Here is a 13,189-nt window from a genome sequence, read left to right as displayed (position 1 = left end):
TGCAACAGTGAATGGAATAGTACCCTTAATTTCTCTTTCTATTTTCTCATTATTAGTGTATAGGAATGCAAGGGATTTCTGTGTGTTGATTTTATATCCTGCCACTTTACTGTAATCATTGATTAGCTCTAGTAGTTTCCTGATAGAGTCTTTAGGGTTTTCTGTGTAGAGGATCATGTCATCAGCGAACAGTGAAAGTTTTACTTCTTCTTTTCCAATTTGTATTCCTTTTATGTCTTTTTCTGCTCTAACACTAGTGAAAGTAATCAAAGAGGACACTAATAGATGGAGAAATATACCATGTTCATGGATTGGAAGAATAAATATTGTAAAAATGAGTATACTACCCAAAGTAATTTATACATTCAATGCAATCCCTATCAAGCTACCAATGATATTTTTCACAGAACTAGAACAAATAATCTCACAATTTGTATGGAAGTACAAAAAACCTCGAATAGCCAAAGCAATCTTGAAGAAAAAGAATGGAACTGGGGGAATTAACCTCCCGGACTTCAGGCTCTACTACAGAGCCACAGTCATCAAGACAGTATGGTACTGGCATAAAGACAGAAATATAGATCAATGGAACAAAATAGAAAGCCCAGAGATAAATCCATGCACCTATGGACACCTTATCTTTGACAAAGAAGGCAAGAATATAAAATGGAGAAAAGACAATCTCTTCAACAAGTGGTGCTGGGAAAACTGGTCAGCCACTTTTAAAAGAATGAAACTAGAACACTTCCTAACACCATACACCAAAATAAACTCAAAATGGATTAGAGAGCTAAATGTAAGACCAGATTCTATAAAACTCCTAGAGGAGAACATAGGCAAAACACTCTCTGATATAAATCACAGCAGGATCCTCCATGACCCACCTCCCAGAATATTGGAAATAAAAGCAAAAATAAACAAATGGGACCTAATTAAAATCAAAAGCTTCTGCACAGCAAAGGAAACTATAAGCAAGGGTGAAAAGATAGACTTCAGAATGGGAGAAAACAATAGCAAATGAAGCAACTGATAAAGGATTAATCTCCAAAATATACAAGCAGCTCCTGCAGCTCCAGTCCAGAAAAATAAATGACCCAATCAAAAAATGGGCCAAAGAACTAAACAGACATTTCTCCAAAGAAGACATAAAGACGGCTATCAAACACATGAAAAAGTGCTCAACATCCCTCATAATCAGAGAAATGCAAATCAAAACCACAATGAGATACCATTTCACACCAGTCAGAATGGCTGCTATCCAAAAGTCTACATGCAATAAATGCTGGAGAGGGTGTGGAGAGAAGGCAACCCTCTTACACTGTTGGTGGGAATGCAAACTAGTACAGCCACTAAGGAGAACAGTGTAGAGATTCCTCAAAAAACTGGAAACAGAACTGCCATATGATCCAGCAATCACACTCCTGGGCATACACACGGAGGAAACCAGAATTGAAAGAGACACATGTACTCCAATGTTCATTGCAGCACTGTTTATAATAGCCAGGACATGGAAGCAACCTAGATGTCCATCTGCAGACGAATGGATAAGAAAGCTTTGGTACATATACACAATGGAGTATCACTCAGCCACTAAAAAGAATGCATTTGAATCAGTTCTAATGAGGTGGATGAAACTAGAGCCTATTACACAGAGTGAAGTAAGCCAGAAAGAAAAACACCAATACAATATACTAACGCATATATATGGAATTTAGAAAGATGCAAATGATAACCCTGTATACGAGACAGCAAAAGAGACACAGATGTATAAAACAGTCTTTGGGACTCTGTGGGAGAGGGTGAGGATGGGATGGTTTGGGAGAATGGCATTGAAACATGTATATTATCATATGTGAAACGAATCGCCAGTTCAGGGTCGATGCATGTTACAGGATGCTCGGGGCTGGTATGCGGGGATGACCCAGAGGGAGGATAAGGGGAGGAGGGAGTTGGGAGGGGGGTTCGGGAGGGGGAACTCATGTACACCCAGGGCGGATTCATGTCAATGTATGGCAATACCAACCAATATAATATTGTTAAATAATTAGCCTACAATAAAAAATAAAAATGAGAATTATTTAACAAACATAAAAAATAAAATAAAATACTCATAGCTAACATTTAGAGCTACTATGTGCTGGTCATTGAGGAAGTACATACTAGGTTCTATATAATTTATTTTAAATATTATAATAATGTTATGAGGAAACAATTACATTTTTTAAAAATTTATTAGTTTTCTTTACTTTTGACTACTTAATTTTATTTATATAGATTATGCTGTTTTAAAATACTGGCTATATTTCCTGTGCTATAAAATATTTCCTTATAGCTTATTTATTTTATACATAGTAATGTACCTCTCAATCCTAGACCCTTATCTTGCCCTTCCCCACTTCCCTCCTCCCACTTGTAACCACTAGTTTGTTCTCTATATATGAGTCTGTTTCTGTTTTGTTTTATTCATGTATTTTACTTTTTAGATTTCACATATAGATGATAAATACAGTAGTTGTCTTCATCTTTCTGACTTATTTCACTATTAAAGTTATTAATCTTATTGAGTGAACTTATTAATCAGATTGATTAATCAAGCTATCAAAATTAATGGATAGGTCTATAACCCACTTCCTCCATGCCTGTGGAACTAAATCTCTCCTTCTTAATACACTAATGACATACCTCAGACTTCCTTGTAAATTTATTAGCTTTAAAATAGCAAAGTCCCATGTGTATATACCTGTAAATCAAGCTGGGATTTATAGACTTATGGGGCAGGCTGGCTGGAAAGTGGTCTTAGTCACGTAAGCATTTTTCCTGTCTGAGTACTTAGGGAGTAAAAACAGAGATGTTAAACAGCTTAAAAAGCTCTTTGTGATCAATGTTTCCACACATATTACTCCACAAGGGCAGTGTAATATGGGAAAAAAATAAAAGACGTGTTTTGAGAGCAGTATTCACTCAGTTTCTAATGCCTCAAAGAAAATAAAGGCTTCTGTAGTATCATTTCAATCAATGGCAAAGGGTAAGATCACATGGGTCTGCAGCGAAAATTCAGCCTTGTTTATTCATGTTAACACAACGGAACACTGTATTCTTTTATAGTGCTCGTGACTAGAAAGAAATATAAACAGCTACATGCTTAAACATGGATCAGAAGGGGTTAACTTATCTCAGCAAGTTATAGTCAATCATTGTCTACTTTTATATACACTAATTTATTGGTATTCTCCACAAGAAGTAAGATGGTTAAATGCATGTGGGTTTATTTGCTGTTTATCAGGGAACTATGGACAGAAGTTCATGGCCTTGTACAGGAGGCAGGGATCAAGACCATCCCCCAAAAAAGAAATGCAAAAAGGCAAAATGATTGTCCAATGAGGCCTTACAAATAGCTTTGAAGAGAAGAGAAGTGAAAGGCAAAGGAGAAAAGGAAATATATACCCATTTGAATGAAGAATCCCAAAGAATAACAAGGAGAGATAAGAAAGCCTTCCTCAGCGATCAATGCAAAGAAATAGAGGAAAACAATAGAATGGGAAAGACTAGAGATCTCTTCAAGAAAATTAAAGATACTAAGGGAACATTTCATGAAAAGATGGGCTCAATAAAGGACAGAAATGGCATGGACCTAACAGAAGCAGAAGATATTAAGAAGAGGTGGCAAGAATACACAGAAGGACGGTACAGAAAAGATCTTCATGACTCAGATAATCACGATAGTGTGATCACTCACCTAGAGCCAGATATCCTGGAAAGTGAAGTCAAGTGGGCCTTAGAAAGCATCACTATGAACAAAGCTAGTGGAGGTGATGGAATTCCAGTTGAGCTATTTCAGATTCTAAAAGATGATGCTGTGAAAGTGCTGCACTCAATATGTCAGCAAATTTGGAAACCTCAGCAATGGTCACAGGACTAGAAAAGGTCAGTTTTCTTTTTTCTTTTTTTTTCTAAAATTTTTATTTAATAAATGGTACAAAGCACAATGCCAAAAACATTAACAGTTAAAATTTCAATCCCTAAGAAAGACAATGCCAAAGAATGCTCAAACTACCGCAAATTGCACTCATGTCACACACTAGCAAAGTAATGCTCAAAACTCTCCAAGCCAGGCTTCAACAGTATGTGAACCGTTAACTTCCAGATATTCAAGCTGTATTTAGAAAAGGCAGAGGAACCAGAGATCAAATTGCCAACATCCACTGGATCATCAAAAAGCGAGAGAGTTCCAGGAGATCATCTTCTTCTGCTTTATTGACTATGCCAAAGCCTTTGATTGTGTGGGATCACAACAAACTGTGGAAAAAATTCTTCAAGAGATGGGAATACCAGACCACCTGACCTGCCTTCTGAGAAATCTGTATGCAGGTCAAGAAGCAACAGTTAGAACTGGACATGGAACACCAGATTGGTTCCAAATTGGGAAAGGAGTATGTCAAGGCTGTATATTGTCACCCTGCTTATTTAACTTATATGCAGAGTTCATCCTAAGAAATGCTGGACTGGATCAAGCACAAACTGGAATTAAGATTGTGGGCAGAAGTATCAATAATCTCAGATAGGCAGATGACACCACATTTATGGCAGAAAGCAAAGAAGAATTAAAGAGACTCTTGATGAAAGTTAAAGAGAGGGAAAAAGTTGGCTTAAAACTCAACATTCTGAAAATTAAGATCATGGCATCTGGTCCTATCACTTCATGGCAAATAGATGGGGAAACAATGGAAACAGTGACAGATTTTATCTTTTGGGGTTCCAAAATCACTGCATATGGTGACTGCAGCCATGAAAACAAAAGCCATTTGCTTCATGGAAGAAAAGTTATGACCAACCTAGACAGCATATTAAGAAGCAGAGACATTAATTTGCCAACAAATGTCCATCTTGTCAAAGCTATTGTTTTTCCAGTAGTCATGTATGGATATGAGATTTGGACTATAAAGAAAGCTGAGCACCAAAGAATTGATGCTTTTGAACTGTGGTGTTGGAGAAGACTCTTGAGAGTCCCTTGGAGTGCAAGGAGATCCAACTGGTCCATTCTAAAGGAAATCAACCCTGAATAGTCATTGGAAGGACTGATGCTGAATCTGAAGCTCCAGTACTTTGGCCACCTGATGTTAAGAACTGACTGATTTGAAAAGACCTTGATGCTGGGAAAGATTGAAGGCAGGAGGAGAAGGGGACAACAGAGGATCAGATGGTTAGATAGCATCACCAACTCAATGGACATGAGTTTGAGTAAGCTCCGGGAGTTGGTGATGGACAGGGAAGCTTGGTGTGCTACAGTCCATGGGGTCACAAAGAGTTGAACACAACTGAGCAACTGAACTGAACTGAATGAACTGATCAGAGAAGACAAACAGCAAGCCACTCCAGTACTCTAGCCTAGAAAATCCCATGGATGGAGGAGCCTGGTAGGCTGCAGTCCATGCAGTCGCTACGAGTCAGACATGACTGAGCGACTTCACTTTCACTTTTCACTTTCACACATTGGAGAAGGAAATGGCAACCCACTCCAGTGTTCTTGCCTGGAGAATCCCAGGGACGGGGGAGCCTGATGGGCTGCCGTCTATGGGGTCACACAGAGTCGGACACGACTGAAGTGACTTAGCAGCAGCAGCATAGTTACCAAAAGGGCTGAATCTTACCTCTTTGTTCACCTTTTTATCCCCAGAATTTAATACAGGTATTTACTAAATCCACATTCAATAAATATTTATTGCCTGAAGTACTGCAAATTTTAAAAATTATTTATATTTGAAATTAGGTAATTCTATATAAAACCATGCTATGCATTATTTACTTTTCAAAACTATTTCCAAAATAGCAAAAGTGAAGTTAATATCATACATATTACTTATGAAAGCAGCTCTTTTTGCCCTTTTCTTGTTTGTTCTTTTCTGTTCCCACCTTACTTTGGAATAATCTGATTATAGAAATGAGATCTCTAGGCAGTTTAACCTAATTCCTTACTTATGCTCTTCTGAATGCACACCTTGCCTTGCCTAACCCACTGGCTGTTTTCCCAGATAAAAAGAACTAAGAATTAAGAATTAAGTAGTTAAAGTATGACTAGTTCATTACCCCCAAAAGCCCATGTAGCAATCCTGCAGACAGAACACACGGGCAAGATAACATCTGAAGATAGAGTCAGCCAGTCTGCTGGCAGTGGAGAATGATGCAGACCCCAACCTCCAGGCTTCATGATTCACTGAGATTCTTCCCCCAGCCCTTTTCCCTTTAAAACCTGTCATGATTGAGCAGAATCTTTGGAGTTGGTTTCAGGACATGAATCCATCTTCACTCCAGAGGTCCAGCATTTCTGATTTCAGCATCCTTCCTTTCTACTGACACTTGCCTCTCAATTATTGGCTTTTGAGCAGTGGGCAGCCAAATGTGAGCTTGGTAATATTAGATCTAGGATACAATGATCCCTCCATATAAGGGCTTTAAAAAAATTATAGAAAAATACATACTGAAGGGTGAATATTTGATTATAAATATTAACTTTATTAAATATATTAGATCCAAAAAAAAATCCTAAAGCATCAAATTACCATACCTGTAAGTTTAATATTCAGTTCAGTTCAGTTCAGTCGCTCAGTCATGTCCGACTCTTTGCGACCCCATGAATCACAGCACGCCAGGCCTCCCTGTCCATCACCAACTCCCGGAGTTCACTCAAACTCATGTCCATCGAGTCGGTGATGCCATCCAGCCATTTGTCGTCCCCTTCTCCGTCGTCCCCTTCTCCTCCCGCCCCCAACCTTTCCCAGCATCAGAGTCTTTTCCAGTGATTCAACTCGTCACATGAGGTGGCCAAAGTATTGGAGTTTCAGCTTTAGCATCAGTCCTCCCAATGAACACCCAGGATTGATCTCCTTTAGAATGGACTGGTTGGATTTCCTTGCAGTCCAAAGGACTCTCAAGAGTCTTCTCCAGCACCACAGTTCAAAAGCATCAATTCTTCAGTGATCAGCTTTCTTCACAGTCCAACTCTCACATCCATACATGACCACAGGAAAAACCATAGCCTTGACTAGACGGACCTTGGTTGGCAAAGTAATGTCTCTGCTTTTTAATATACTATCTAGGTTGGTCATAACTTTCCTTCCAAGGAGTAAGAGTGTTTTAATTTCATGGCTGCAATCAGCATCTGAAGTATGTTAAAAATGGTAGAATTTTAGTGATCTGAGTAAGAAGATATTGCAACTAAAACTGCTTCTTAGAATGAATGAAACAGTGTTATTTTCTGAGAAAAATATTAGCACAAGCAAAATTTTAATAATTAGGTAATGAATATTAGAATTAATGATTAAGAAGAAAGAAAATAATTCACAATTTTCCATTTTAAATGTCACAATTTGTTTCTTGCATTTTTTCCCTTCTTAAATTCTCACTATGCGTCTTGTTTCAACTCTGTGAACTTTAGAGATCATCACTCCTCTGTGAGAAAAGCATTGTCTAACAATTATAACTATTTGTCTTCTTTTGCATAAACCTTAAATGTTATTTTAAATTTTAATTAAAATTCATGCATGGCCTCAATGGAAGAACAAAACATCTATCTAAAATCGTTTAAGTGAAAGTTGTTCTTTTCTTTGTATATTACTTGTCTCTTTGCTGCCATTCCCTATTCATTACGGAATAGCTGATACTGGCCACATTCCAATATGTGAATAGCAGGAAGAAATTTTATTTTCCTAAATTTGTTTTTGTCTTTCTTCTCTACGTCACCAACAAATGGAGTGCACAGATAAATTTACAGTAGCTATGACATAATTTGTTGACATTTATTATTTTTCTCCTCATATGGGCAAGTATCACTTCTAGATAGATAGGAGTCATTGATTTTTCATGTTGCCTCTACTAATCTAGGTCTATTCTGGGCAACAGTTTTCTAACGGGCAGATTCTTTCAAATGTAGTGAGAGGTCAGTGTTTTTTGCCACATCCAATCACCTTATTTACGTTAGGAAACATTCATTTTTCCTTGAATCTGAAACTTGCTCTGTTCTTTTTTGTGCTATTCACATCAATCATTCAACCTAAATTCAGATGACTACCTCACAAAGTGCATGTCTTTTAAACAGAATTGATCTTAACTTTTGATCTTGTATATGTGCCCGTGGGCTAAGTTGCTTCAGTCGTGTCTGACTCTTTGCCACACTATGGACTGTAGCCTGCCAGGCCCCTCTGTCCATGGGATTCTCCAGGCAAGAATACTGGAGTGGGTTGCCCTGCCCTCCTCCAGGGGATTTTCCTGACCCAGGAATCCACCCATGTCTCTTATGTCTCTTGCATCAGGGTCTTATAGGCTTCCCAGATGGTGCTAGTGGTAAAGAACCTGCCTGCCAATGGAGGAGGGCATGGAAATTCACTCTAGTATTCTTGCCTGGAGAATCCCATGGATAGAGAAACCTGGTGGGCTGAAGTCCATGTATGTATGTATGTGTAAAAAAAAAAAATATATATATATATATATATATCTCTCAAAGTTCTTTGCTCAAAGTAAAATTTAAGATGTGTTCACTCTAATTATCTAATGTGGAACAAGGAGGGCCTGGAGACACCCAAATATATTTGGCGTGTGCAAATTACAACTGGGAAATGACCACACAAAGAAGTATTTCTATTCTACTTTTGCTTCGCTTTGTAAATGTGTGGGGGTCTTTAGAACAATGAGAGAGTGACATAGACTTCAAATAACAAAAATGATTTATACTGTAAGGCAAGTACAACAAGAAAATGTGCTCCCCCTCTCCCAGAATTGTTCACTCTGAGGGACCTGCAAGCATGTAAAGCCCTTCTCCCACAATGCATAGGGTGTAATGGACAGCCCAGACTTTTGGTGAGGGGAGAGATTCTGGGGAGAGATCATAAGGGAAAAAAAGGAATTCTTGATGACTTTATGAGGTGATATCATAACCAATGTTTGACGAAAAACTTGATGACAAATAAAATAATTATTTATAACAATTGCTGGACTCAGTTTGTATATATTTTTTGAAAGTGAATTTTGATAATGAACTATATCTTATATTCAGTTCAGTTCAGTTCAGTCACTCAGTCGTGTCCGACTCTCCGCGACCCCATGAATCACAGCACGCCAGGCCTCCCTGTCCATCACCAACTCCTGGAGTTCACTCAAACTCATGTCCACAGAGTCGGTGATGCCATCCAGCCATCTCATTCTCCGTCGTCCCCTTCTCCTCCCTCCCCCAACCTTTCCCAGCATCAGAGTCTTTTCCAGTGAGTCAACTCGTCGCATGAGGTGGCCAAAGTATTGCAGTTTCAGCTTTAGCATCAGTCCCTCCAATGAACATCCAGGATTGATCTCCTCTAGAATGGACTGGTTGGATCTCCTTGCGATGCTGATTGCAGCCATGAAATTAAAAGATGCTTACTCCTTGGAAGGAAAGTTATGACCAACCTTGATAGTATATTAAAAAGCAGAGACATTACTTTGCCAACCAAGGTCCGTCTAGTCAAGGCAATGGTTTTTCCCGTGGTCATGTATGGATGTGAGAGTTGGACTGTGAAGAAAGCTGATCGCCGAAGAATCGATGCTTTTGAACTGTGGTGTTGGAGAAGACTCTTGAGAGTCCCTTATACTGCAAGGAGATCCAACCAGTCCATATCTTATATTGGAGCCCACTAATTTAGCAGTAAGAAATAGCTCCTAAATCTGCCAATCCATCAGGATTATCTAACAAGCTTTTAAAAATGTAGATTAAAAATTTGGCCCCAAATTATGTTGAATCAAAAACAGATAGGGTCCAAGAATATGAATTGTTAAACTGTTCCACAGTTTATTCTCATACAATAGCTCAACTGTAGTCTAAAGTTTAGTCCAAAAGTTTATTAAAAAACAATGTCAATGTTGTTGACATTCTTGAAAAGTAAACACCCAAAATATATTATAAAATATCAATATAAATAAAAGAATTGTTGTAAACACAAGCACAACAACTAAAACACACCAAATGATATTAATACTATAAAGGAAGGAAATAGGAAGATGTTAAATATAGTTTCTATTTGAACTAATAAGATGCTAGTGCTCAGTCAGTCAGTTGTGTTTGAATCTTTGTGACCTGATGGACTATAGTCCACCAAGCTCCTCTGCTCATGGAATTTTCCAGGCAAGAATACTGGAGTGCATGCCATTGCCAGTAGACATTCATTTTTAGTTCTTACAATAATTTGATAAATCCACATTTTTAAAAAAGACATTTGATATGCTGGTCTTAGCATAAGACATGGGGCCAAACTGATTTGGGATCAGATTTTCCTTTTTTTCTCACAAAAACTTTTTTCAGTACAAATATTCCTTGAACTTAGAAAATCTGTATCCTAGTCTGATATCCAATAACCATTGTAATACATGCTGTCAGACTTCTAACCAAGTGCCCTTTCCCTATCTATTCTGCTTTCTTTTAGTTTTAGTTGAAGAATAGAATATGTCACGCCAAAATATGAAACGTTGGTATATTGATTATTTTGAAATATAAGCATTTGAAAAACAGCAAGAGAAGGATGAAGCTTTCTCTTGTTAAAGTGATTGAACAAGGAGACCATTAGTCTCTAATGACCTGGCAGCCTGCGGGAGCAAATGGAAACCTTAGCCAGAGTAAATTCCTATAAATGCCTCAAGGTTAAGAATGGTCCTGTACACACTGAATTTAAAATGGATAACCAACAAGGACCTATTGTAAAGCACATGGAACTCTGCCCAGTGTTACGTGGCAGCCTGATGGGAGCAGTGTTGGGGGAGAATGGATACACATATATGCATGGCTGTGTTCCTTCTCTGTATACCTGAAACTATCACAACACTGTTAATTGGTTATACCCTAATACAAAATAAAAAAGTTCAAAAGAAAAAAAAACCTAAAACAACCAATTATAGAGACAACTAGGCAACCCCAAATAAGGCAACTGCTTAAGCCATAGCCAGTCAAATCATCTTTGTGCTTTTCTTCCACATCTTCTCTATAAAAGCCTTTTTTGAGCCCCTAATATCATTCAGTTCGGTGTTCCCCTACTGGAACAGATATTTACTAAAATAAGGTCTGGGAAAATTTTACTGTGCCTCAGTTTATCCTTTAACATCAACCTCCCTTAATCTGCCTAAATACAGACAGCTCTTTCAAAAGGAACTCAACTGTCAAAGACCTCCTCTCCAGCAGTTTCATCAACCAGGGGAAGGATCGACATCACAGGAAGGGAGATGAGAACTGGACCCACATCCAGACAGACTGTCACAATAATGCCTTCTATTCTTTTAAGGATCCATTCATTTTTCCTAAAGATAATCTACTGTCCCCTAAGAGGACTGCATTCCCTCTCTCCTTTCACTATTAAGATAGTATTTGATCACCAAGCCACAAGTAACATTTCAGAGAGTTGCTCATTTTTCCCTGAGTATATCCCATGTACTCGTGAGATATACATGCTAATCTTCTGTGTGTCTTTCTCTTGTTAATTTATCTTACAGGGGTCTCAGTTAAGAATTCAGAAAGGTAGAGGGGAATTTAATTTTCCTTCCCTGTATACCTATATAGGATTTACAACCTAGTTTATAATGAGACTTCCCTGGTGGCTCAGAGGGTCAAGCATCTGCCTGCAATGTGTGAGACCCAGGTTCAATTCTTGGGTTGGGAAGATCCCCTGGAGAAGGAAATGGCAACCCACTCCAGTACCCTTGCCTGGAGAAACCCATGGACAGAGGAGCCTGGCGGGCTACAGTCCATGGGGTCACTAAGAGTCGGACATGATTGAGTGACTTCACTTTTCACTTTTATAATGAGACTCACTCATATCACATTACAAGAATTTCATTTTTCTGATTCCTTGTGTTATACATGGCTCAATGGCTCTGCATCACCCCCACTTAATATTATACACATTTAAACACAGTTTTTAAGTGTTAGACTATTTGGACTGTCTGGTATTCTTTTTAGGGCTTCCCTGGTGGCTCAGAGGTTGAACCGTCTGCCTCCAATGCGGGAGACCCGGGTTCGATCCCTGGGTCGGGAAGATCCCCTGGAGAAGGAAACGGTAACCCACTCCAGTATTCTTGCCTGGAGAATCCCATGGAAGGAGAAGCCTGATAGGCTACAGTCCATGGGGTCGCAAAGAGTCGGACACGACTGTGCGACGGAATGAATGGAATGGAATGGTATTCTTTTATATTGGATAAGATAATGGAATGGACATTCCATTCTCTATTGAAATATTATCAACTCTTTTCTATCAAACTTCATCACTGTGTATCATTCACACATCTAAACAACTCATCTTTGTCTTATTTAATACAAAATATCAACAGAATCATTATGAAGTACTTTTGGTTTAAGAAAAAATTCACAATGTTCATTTATATGTTTGAGCATGATATAAATTTAAATACATTTTTTTCTCCAGCTATCTAATATTTTATACATTTCAAGTTTTGAAATGGACTAGTTTAATTTCCAATGTAACTTTTATGTCATGGTTTTATCTGATATATTTTGTCCACAAAGGACTTCGAAATCATTTTCAGAACATTTTTAGTGGTTCAACTGCTTCATTCCCCAAACTATTTATTTTCCTTATGGTGCATAATAATATTTTATTATGTTCTTTTGTGGCTTTTTATGACATATTCTGAAACAAAATCATTTTATTGTTATTCATTTTGTTGATATCAATATTGAACAATAAGAAGAATGTAATGACCTGTTTTAATAAGTCTATTATAAACATTCATGTATCATAATCTCTATTATTATTTGATATTTGTAAGTGGAACTAGATGGTTTATGAAGAGTAAATAACTGAGTAGCATGATATTTGAAACCTCAGAGATAAAATAAATGAATGTGTATGAAACTAAGAAGTGAACATGAAACACACTGGTGGTCGCAGCTTCTTAGTTCCTGAGAGATGATTGCAAGTCCATTAGATTCTTTAAGGCACTGAATTTCATGAGCAGTTAGTGCTAATGGCTTTGTGCTGTAAGAAATCTCTGGATACTTACAGTCATGGCAATAAAGTTTAGATAACAATAAGGCTACACTTGATAAATCTGACTGATGTCTGTGAAGAATACGGTGAAAGAATAATTGTAAGGTAATTATGGCTAATTCTATATAAGAAGTTATAGCAAGAATAAATTCCTGGTATGAACCACCAAATGTGTT

This window comes from Moschus berezovskii, chromosome 19 (assembly GCF_049115385.1).
Source record: "Moschus berezovskii isolate FMDL1 chromosome 19, NW_MosBer_1.0, whole genome shotgun sequence".
Taxonomy (NCBI): domain Eukaryota; kingdom Metazoa; phylum Chordata; class Mammalia; order Artiodactyla; family Moschidae; genus Moschus; species Moschus berezovskii.
Note: the sequence above shows the minus strand (reverse complement) of the source record.